We start from the raw sequence: 9,239 nt of genomic DNA on the forward strand, positions 1-9,239 counted from the left end.
AATGGATGGATGATTGGATGATCGTCAGCGTTTTTTTACATTTAAAATGGGGGCACTGACCCCATACTGTTGCATATGAAAGGTGCTTCATTTGCAGCAGTGCCCGTAACCTAGTCAGCCAGCCACCAGGGTGCTAATGCATGGTTAAGCACTGCGCTCCGGTGCCAACTTGAAATGAACATCTTAAAATAGCATTGCTGTCCAATGTAGTCATATACTAAGCTTTTATTTTGGAGTTGGCCATCTCATCAGTACGTTGGCGGAGAGGCGGCCTGTTACGGTAAAACACTGTTAACAAGCGTTGTAGCAGCTGCCTTGACTTAAACTTTTCGGCTGGCCTGACCGCAATGAAAAAAACGCCGGGAGTAAGTAGAGAGGGAAATCACAACTGTCAAGCTCTTTGCAGTTTTGTGACCGTGCACGACTGAGCAATGTCAAGCAGAACAACGCAGACCTACCGTCCTTGACAATTCACTATATTGATGACTATATTTTCTATCATTTATTCTTATTTAAAGATTCATTCTGAACTGAAAACTGTTACATATTGTTTGTTAAAAAGTATTGCAATAAAAACAAAGATCTTTCCCTAACATGAGGAATATTCATTCATTCATCTTCCGTTCCGCTTATCCTCACTAGGAAAATTTGACTCTGGGTTCTTTATAACCAGTATCACTGTCAAACTGGTGAACTCAAAAGCAATGTGTGTGAACCTAGCCCAGTTGACTTCATAATCATTAGTTAAGGTGTTGGCTCGAGGTTAAGATAACATTGTTGCTCCAGTTATTTGGGACTGGTTCACTACAGCGGTTGGGGAGGCTTAGTCAAGGCATTGATCATGTGTGACATAAAGTTGTAATACATTAAAGGCACAATATATAGATTAATAAGTACTAATTAAGGCTTCTTGAAGAAATAGCAGACAGAAGAATCGGGGAAGTCCTTTTGTGGCCCAGAACCCTAAAATCGCAGGGAACTGGCACCAAATTGTTTATGACAGGGCACCGGCGTCCCAGCTTGGGGGGCCAGCTTTACGACTGGTTCAAGGTTTACGATAGGCGGAGTTTATGGCTGAGTGTAAGGGACAGTGGTCGGGATGGTTGCAAATTAGGCACAACTGTAAAATGGAGAGCAAGAACAAAGGTTGCTTAGACTTAAAAATGTTCAACTAACTTAGTTGAACAAGGTAGAATGTAAGCGGATAGAAGAAGAACTTAAAAGGTATGCACTAGACAAAAACGGCATTTACTGAACAAGAACAGGTGACTATGGGAGGCCCGGTAGTGTTCGCTCGAACTTATTGACAAGTGAAAACCCGTTGTGTCCCCTCTCATATTCTGTTACAGTGACTGGTCTGTCACCGGTTTCGGCTTGCCCAGGCAAGTAAAGACCACCCTCGACAGCAACAGAGACTAAAGCAGCCATGAAGGGGGGCCCAGTTGTTAATATTTGTCATGATTGACTGACAGAGACTCTTCAACCTGATGACTGCATCTATATGAATGATGCTTCTCATGACAGAAAGAGAGCCAATGAAAGGACTTTGCGGTGGAGACGGTGAAAGCTGGAAAGAAAAAAGAGCAGCTGAATGGTCCTGTGTCTCAACGTTTACCAAGTGGATTGGAATAATGTGATGAAAAGTCTGTTTCAGTGGGAAACAAAGTGGACACGACTAGAAGCCATCAAGGATGCTGTGTGGCACGGTCGGTGCTCAGTGGCTCGTCGGAAAATGGTGGGGACACTCTTGAGGTAATTTGGTAATTGGTATTAAGCAGGTCACCTGCCTTTGAACAGAAATAAAGGGTAAAGGTTATAAAGTAGATATATTTAGGAGTTTTCAGTATAAGGATGGTTAAGTTTTACTTGGAGTCAGACGTAGAGTTTGTAGAGTCACTCGAAGAGATTGTGGGAGAAATTATGGCAAGAAATATTTTTGCCATTATGGGAGTATCAGGTCATGCAGTCCTCAGACGGGCTTCTACTTCAAAATTTGTATTAAACTTCGGTAGGGGTTTGAAGAGATAGGTCAGAAAGGAGCAAACCTCCGACTTGATTTCACCTACCATTTATCAAAGATTCTGCTTGTAGTTTTGTTAGAAAATGCCTCACTAAGCATCCTACGTCGCACATGTAAATATAGATGGACCAAGAACTTCTACAGTACCTCTATTGCTGGCTGACTAGGAGAACTAAAATACAGAAGTTGTCGATTTATGTAGAGGCGTGGTATTATGGCCTTTTTGGGGTCTTGACTTTGTTCTGAAGTAATAAAAAGTGGGATACAAGGGGGGTGGTATTGCAAAGGCCAGGGAGAGATTTACAATAGGATCGATTAATTAATGCAATGGATAGAAGCCTTGTCTGTAGTGGTACAGGGTGACTTGATTTAAGAATTTGCCAGATGGAATATTGGGAATTAGGGGATGTAGGCAAACAGTTAGTTACGGCATATTAGCGAAAGCAGTGAAGGACACCTGTAGACTTGTAAAGATACCTGGGGAAAATTATGCGCAGTGACGTGTGGTTAGTTGAGCGACATGCAATGTTTGCCCAAACAGGAACGAGGGAAGTTGGATATTAATTGCGTTAAAGAAGCCTCAGGTGGCTGTACAAGTTTGATAACTCGCAAATGACAGATTTAGATCCGCTAAATGGGTAAGCACACAAATGCTTCCAAATGGGTTGGTTGGGAGTTGCGAGTCAACCAATATGTATTCTGTGTTCAGTTTTGTCTGTGGGGTGTGTAAGTGGGAATGGACATCTACTCCTGGGTCCAGGTCAATGTTATTGTCTGAGAAGTCTCGCTTGTCCTGTCGTGTTAAGTGTTTATGTTTTGTTTTAAATGTTTATGTGTTGTGTTAAATGTTTGTGTCGTATTAATTAAAAGCAGAAATGGAGCACCAATGGAGCACAACAGAAGTGATTGTGAGGATGTGATCACATGCAAGAGTAAGTCTCACCCATATCAAATATAGCAGCCCAAGATGTTGGGAGCCTGAAGTCAAATTAAGTACTCTTGTGCCATGACCCTGTATTTTGAATTCGAACCTTTAGTTCTGGTGTGATTAAAGCACCACTGGGTCAAATTCACTCACGTGGAGAAGGCTTCTATGCACTTTGTGGTGTCATCTGAGATGACGTTGTCATCAAAGATGTTTATGACAACCGAGGACAGTGTGACTGACAAGTGAGTATGGTCTACACAGACTGTTGACTAACTGACCTTTGCGACTGTGTACATGATGACGAGGGGAAGTCTCTGATTTGTGGAAGTAACCTTGTTTTTCAGGACGCCCAGGAGGATGCAGCGTGACAGTGTTGATGTATTACAGTGCTGACTTAACGTTGATTCTTATGTGATTCTTGGTCTATTGAAAGTGACACTTTTGTGAAACATGTTAACAATGAATTATCAGTGTTAACATATGATTTATTTATTTATCAGAATCAGAATCATCTTTATTTCCCAAGTATGTCCAAAAAACACACAAGGAATTTGTATCCAGTAATTGGAGCCGCTCGAGTACGACAACAGACAGTCAATTGACAGAGAACACTTTTGAGACATAAAGACATTGAGAAAAACAGTCACTGAGCAATAAAGGTTTGCTAGTTATCTGGTAATGCCAGTACATTATTATTTTTTTTTTTGACAATTGTGCAAAAAGATGCAGAGTCTTCTAGCACTTAGAGCAGTTCGGATAACTAATATTCCAATAGTCCGGCGCAATGACCATTGTGCAAAGGGCGCCAAGACTTCAAGGAGTGTATGCGGTTTAAAGTGACGAGTAGCGCGATAATCTGGGACAATGTTGATTGTGCAAATGTTGCAGATACTCCTCAGTCAGTGTGCAAATGGAGCAGATGCTCCTCTGGCATGAGTGTCCAGTATTGGTCAACAACAGATATGCAAATAGTGCAGCGTGGTGAGACTACTACGGTGAGTGCACAAGTACTATATAATTGGTCCGACAGAAATGTGACAACAAACTCAAGACAAAAGACAAAAAAGATAAAAAAATTGCCATCATGTTGCAATGGAATTGTAGGTTAGGTGTTTAAGAAGTTGATTGCAAGAGGGAAGAAGCTGTTGGAATGTCTGCTAGTTCTAGTTTGCATTGATCGGTAGCGCCTACCTGAGGGAAGGAGCTGGAAGAGCTGGTGACCGGAATGTGGAGGGTCCAAGAGGATTTTGCACGCTCTTGTCTTAGTTCTGGCAGCGTGCAAGTCCTCAATGGTGGGTAGGGGGGTACCGACAATCTTTCAGCAGTTTTGTCCGTTGCAGTCGGAGTTTGTCCTTTTTTTTAGCAGCACCGAACCAGACTGTGATGGAAGAACACAGGACTGATTCGATGACCGCTGTGTAGAACTGCCTCAGCAGCTCCTGTGGCAGGCCGTGCTTTCTCAGAAGCGACAGGAAGTACATCCTCTGCTGGGCCTTTTTGAGGACAGAGTTGATGTTGACTTCAGGTCCTGAGAGACTGTAATTCCCAGGAACTTGAAGGTCTCGATGGTTGACACAAGGCAGCTGGACAGTGTGAGGGGCAGCTGTGGCAAAGGATGCCTCCTGAAGTCCACGATCATCTCCACAGTCTTGAGCGTGTTCAGCTCCAGGTTGTGTCGGCCGCACCACAGCTCCAGCCGCTCCACTTCCTGTCGATATGCAGACTCCTCACCGTCCTTGATGAGGCCAATGACAGTGGTGGCATCTGCAAACGTCAGGAGTTTGACAGCCGGGTGCATCGAGGTGCAGTCGTTCGTGTAGAGAGAGAAGAGCAGCGGAGAGAGGACACAACCTTGGGGCACCCCGGTGCTGATGCTTATGGAAATAATATCAATGTTTGATGACCATTGCCGACTTGTCCCTTCTCTGGAGTATGTATGCAGGAATTATGTAGTCCACCCCCTTGGCAGGAGCATCTGTTGCAGAGGTGTGATTAATTTATTAAAGGACTTGTTTGCAGGACTTGTCAGCTGGGCATCTGCAATGGGGAAGACGTCCTGTTTAAATGTTCTGTAGTCCTGTTGTTGTGTATTTGCTGGGCTATTAGCCTCTAGGAACTTTGCTGTACTGACTCTCACCAGTAACGTCTACTGTCGGGTGGACCAGGGACATCTGTCGACGAAGTGTGCCCCGGGTAAAGTGGACACATTGATTCGTTATGTGTCCCAAAGGGAGGTTAGTATTCCAACTCCGAACTTTGATTCAACACTATACTGTTGTTGGAGTTTTCAGGTTTAAGCAGGTTCATCACAGGAAGTTGGAGGGAGGAGAGAAGCGGTCTCCATGAGAGGACGATGGATGAAAGTTTAGGAAGATATGGTGCATGCATGTCTGGTGGGATACAGAGTATGAACAATATCGGAAGGTCTAATCCAATACTGTCGAGGAAGTTCACATGATATGTTAGTAAGTACATTAGCGTCACACTGACGGTGAGTACGACATGATTGAGGGGTAATAATTAATTTTAAAAAAAACATCTATTGACACTCCTGCAGGAGTTATAATTCTTAAAGTGGCAGATATATGGAAGTTGGTATTAACAATACAGCTAGAGTAACCATGGTATAATGAGTTATTATAGTCTGGGGTCTACTATGTACTAGATGACGCAGTTGGGTCCGAACTAGGGTCTATAAGTTGTACTGGACTAAAAGGGGAACGGTGAGGAAATTACGGCAAATTTAAGTTACAGTACGACTGAGGGGTAAAACATTACAAGCAGCTGTGGATTGATCGGGGAGCATGCCAAGAGTTCACTAGTTTGTGGAGAAATCAGGAGGGTCTCATAGTGGCAGCCCCGGACCTGTTGGGTCTGTGAATTTAGGAGGCGCATGAGCTAGCCCATGACGCAAGGGGGGTGTAAAATTATGAACGAATATGGATTTGGGCACCATATGGGCTGGAACCAACTGACTATATTATAGGCAGATGGCGGCACGATGGACGACTGGTTAGAGCGTCTGCCTCACAGATTGAGGACAATCCCCAGCCCCACCTCTGTGGAGTTAGCATGTTCTCCCCGTGCCTGCGTGGTTTTTCTCCGGGCACTCCGGTTTCCTCCCACATCCCCAAAAACATGCATGGTAGGTTAATTGAAGACTCTAAAGTGCCCGTAGGTGTGAATGTGAATGCGGAAGGTTGTGTGTTTCTATGTGCCCTGCGATTGGCTGGCAACCAGTTCAGGGTGTACCCTGCCTCCTCCCCGATGATAGCTGGGATAGGCTCCAGCACTCCCACGACCCTTGTGAGGATAAGCGGTTCAGAAAATGGATGGATGGATAGGCAGATGCACCATATGTCTGAAAGACAATGTCAGGAGAGGGGTGATGACTGACACCGCCAGGTTGCATTCCAACACCCAATGGGCCAATGCGGGAACTAGTTGTGGACTTTTGTTGATATGGTAAAACCAATTGAAGGGAACTCCATTTGACTACCGTGTGGGTGTCCGCCAAGGTTAATTTTAGACGATAATTTCTTGTTGTTTAATACTGTAGGGAGGGTTGTGCTCAAAGTTGACTGCACTATTCATACAGTGTGTCCAAACCACAGACTGGGGACCATATACAGGTTCTTGTATCAGACCGTTATCGAATAGTCGATGTGACATTACTAAATGGTTAAAGCTAACCTATAATACCCATTTTGTCGACCTCGTAGAAGACAAAGGACAAGTTAGAGCACCCTCTAAAGAGATAACTATTAAAGGCGTACTCATGAATCCAAGCACATTTCCTTCGTACATTCCAATCAACGTGGAAATCGCTGCGATCATGGGTGACACTGCTCTCTCAGGGGTGATGGGAGGACATGTGGCTGACTCTGATCACCCCACAAGGTTAATACCATGTATTTTTATAACTCATAACAAATGTGTTCATACAGTAACCTACACTCAGCCCTGTGAGATAAAGGTTCATGCGTAAATATTGTATGTGTGGTATTTGTAATAAATCTTTTGAATTCAAATAGAAGCACATCAGCATATCAAAGAGGATATCAAAAACTTTGACTCCTTTTTGATTACTCAATTTATTATTTTAATACACAGGAGAGGACACGCACTTCTTCCACGCACTCCTTCCACTGACAAAAATACCATGTTTTTTTTTTTTAGGAGAAGAGGGGTAAATTATGTCAATTTAAACTCATTTTAATCATGTGCAAAAAGTTGTACATGTTCATCCATCCATCCATCCATTGTTCGAGCCGCTTCTCCTCACTTGGGTCGCGGGCAGGAAGGCGGGGTACACCCTGAACTGGTTGCCAGCCAATCGGAGGGCACATACAAACAAACAACTATTCGCACTCACATTCACACCTACGGGCAATTTTTAGAGTTGTCAATTAACCTACCATCCATGTTTTTGAGATGTGGGAGGAAACCCACACAGGCACGGGGAGAACATGCAAACTCCACACAGGCGGGGGCGGGGATTGAACCCCGCTCCTCAGAACTGTGAGGCAGACACTCTAACCAGTCGGTCACCGTGCCGCCTGTACATGAAGTAAATTCAAAGGACTCTTTTTTTCAGTGCATGTACTGGAGTCACGAAGCGATTGTGAGGGCAATAGACGGCATAAATGATTGCCTTGATCAATTAATAGGTGTCCTCACAAATATCAGTGGTTCATTAAATACACTGGTTAACAAATGAATTCTCAGTCCTTGCCTCAACTGCATTGTTGAAATCAAATGTTACCGGGCATGAATTGGTCATCAGTGCTAATTATTCATGTGTCTCTGGTGTGCAGATTTATGAGAACAGTTTCCCAGCATCACCTCTAAGTGTCGCCAAAGCACCAAAAGCTGCAGAAGCGTGCGTACGCCAGCCATGCAGTTGGCGTGAGGCACCACACATTTCCACGGTCATGTCACTGTTGATACATCTGAACTTTGCCGTGAAAAAGAACGGACGCCACGTTTTTGTTTGTACGCACATTTTGTACATGAGGCCCCAGGCTAGTCGCGCAAGCTAGAGTGAAAGGGACTATTTTTTCGGGCCAGTGGAGTCACAAGAAGGAGAAAAGTGATTTCGGGGATTTAAAGAACCGTCAAGCTAAATGGAAGGCATTGGAGTTTTCCATGGTATGGAGTGACATTTTTGGCTGATCACACTGATAATATAACGTACACTTTGCAGGGTTTTGCTAATGAAACGATTAAGGGATTCGAGCTTTTGTCGAATAAACAGAGAAGCCATCGACTAACTTTGCTCAAACACGCTATATTGTGTCTGGACTACATTTTGGCCAGGCAGGATGGTTTGTGTGTTTCTCTGAATTTGACAGGAGATTCTTGTTACACTTTGATACCAGACAACTCAGAAAATATAACCAGCGTAGTGGAAGCATTAAAGGTCATTAGAGATTCTTTTGGCCCTTTGACTGAAGCAGGCTGCTAAGCCAATACCTGGTTACAGGATAGGTTTGGGCCTATGGGTGTTTGTTCAAATTTTAGCAGCGCTCGTATTATGATGTGTGTGATGTTTTGCTTCTCCACCATGCTGCTCACGTTTGCAAAGGACATGATTCTTAGGTGGGTTGGCGTTGTAATGCCGGGAGACAAAGTACAATTGCCAGTATTAAAGGGGGGTGAAACTAATGGTGATGTGGTATCAATGGAGTCCACGGTACTAGATGCATATCTAATGGGAACTTTTGTGGATTGTTTTTAAGTGGAAGTGAGGTCATTTTCTTTACCCAGATTCCTTCATGCTATTTTGTTTCAAAAATTAATATTCAGCGGTGGTACGCACAGGAGTCATTTCCACAGTGGTTTGGAGGCATAAGGCGATGCAAGGGGGGTATTGGCACTTAAGGATTAAACGACTCCCCCTACTGTGTCTGCTCCAGCTCTGTGAACATGACTGCCCTCTAGTCATATGATGTATTGTTAGATATCCATTCGACAATTTGTTGTATTATGTTTGATTTTGTTTTTGTTTTTCCAGGAGTGTTTTGGAGCTGTTTGGGGTCCCGCTTGTATAAACCTGGATTCTGGGACTTGTTCATGGACTGTGATTGTTGACAGCGGGCCCTGGGAGGACGGGTTCTGAATTTCTTCATCAATGTTACGAACTGTAGACCATATGGAGGGAGACCACCTTTATGATTTTTTTTCTATTTTCATTTGTATGTATTTTGTTATGTTTGCTTCCACAGTTGTATTTTTGTGGTTTACTCTCTTTTTGTTCATTTATTTCGATGATTGTATTATTCTGTTGTG

The sequence above is a fragment of the Phyllopteryx taeniolatus genome, chromosome 14, assembly GCF_024500385.1.
Source record: "Phyllopteryx taeniolatus isolate TA_2022b chromosome 14, UOR_Ptae_1.2, whole genome shotgun sequence".
Classification (NCBI taxonomy): Eukaryota; Metazoa; Chordata; class Actinopteri; order Syngnathiformes; family Syngnathidae; genus Phyllopteryx; species Phyllopteryx taeniolatus.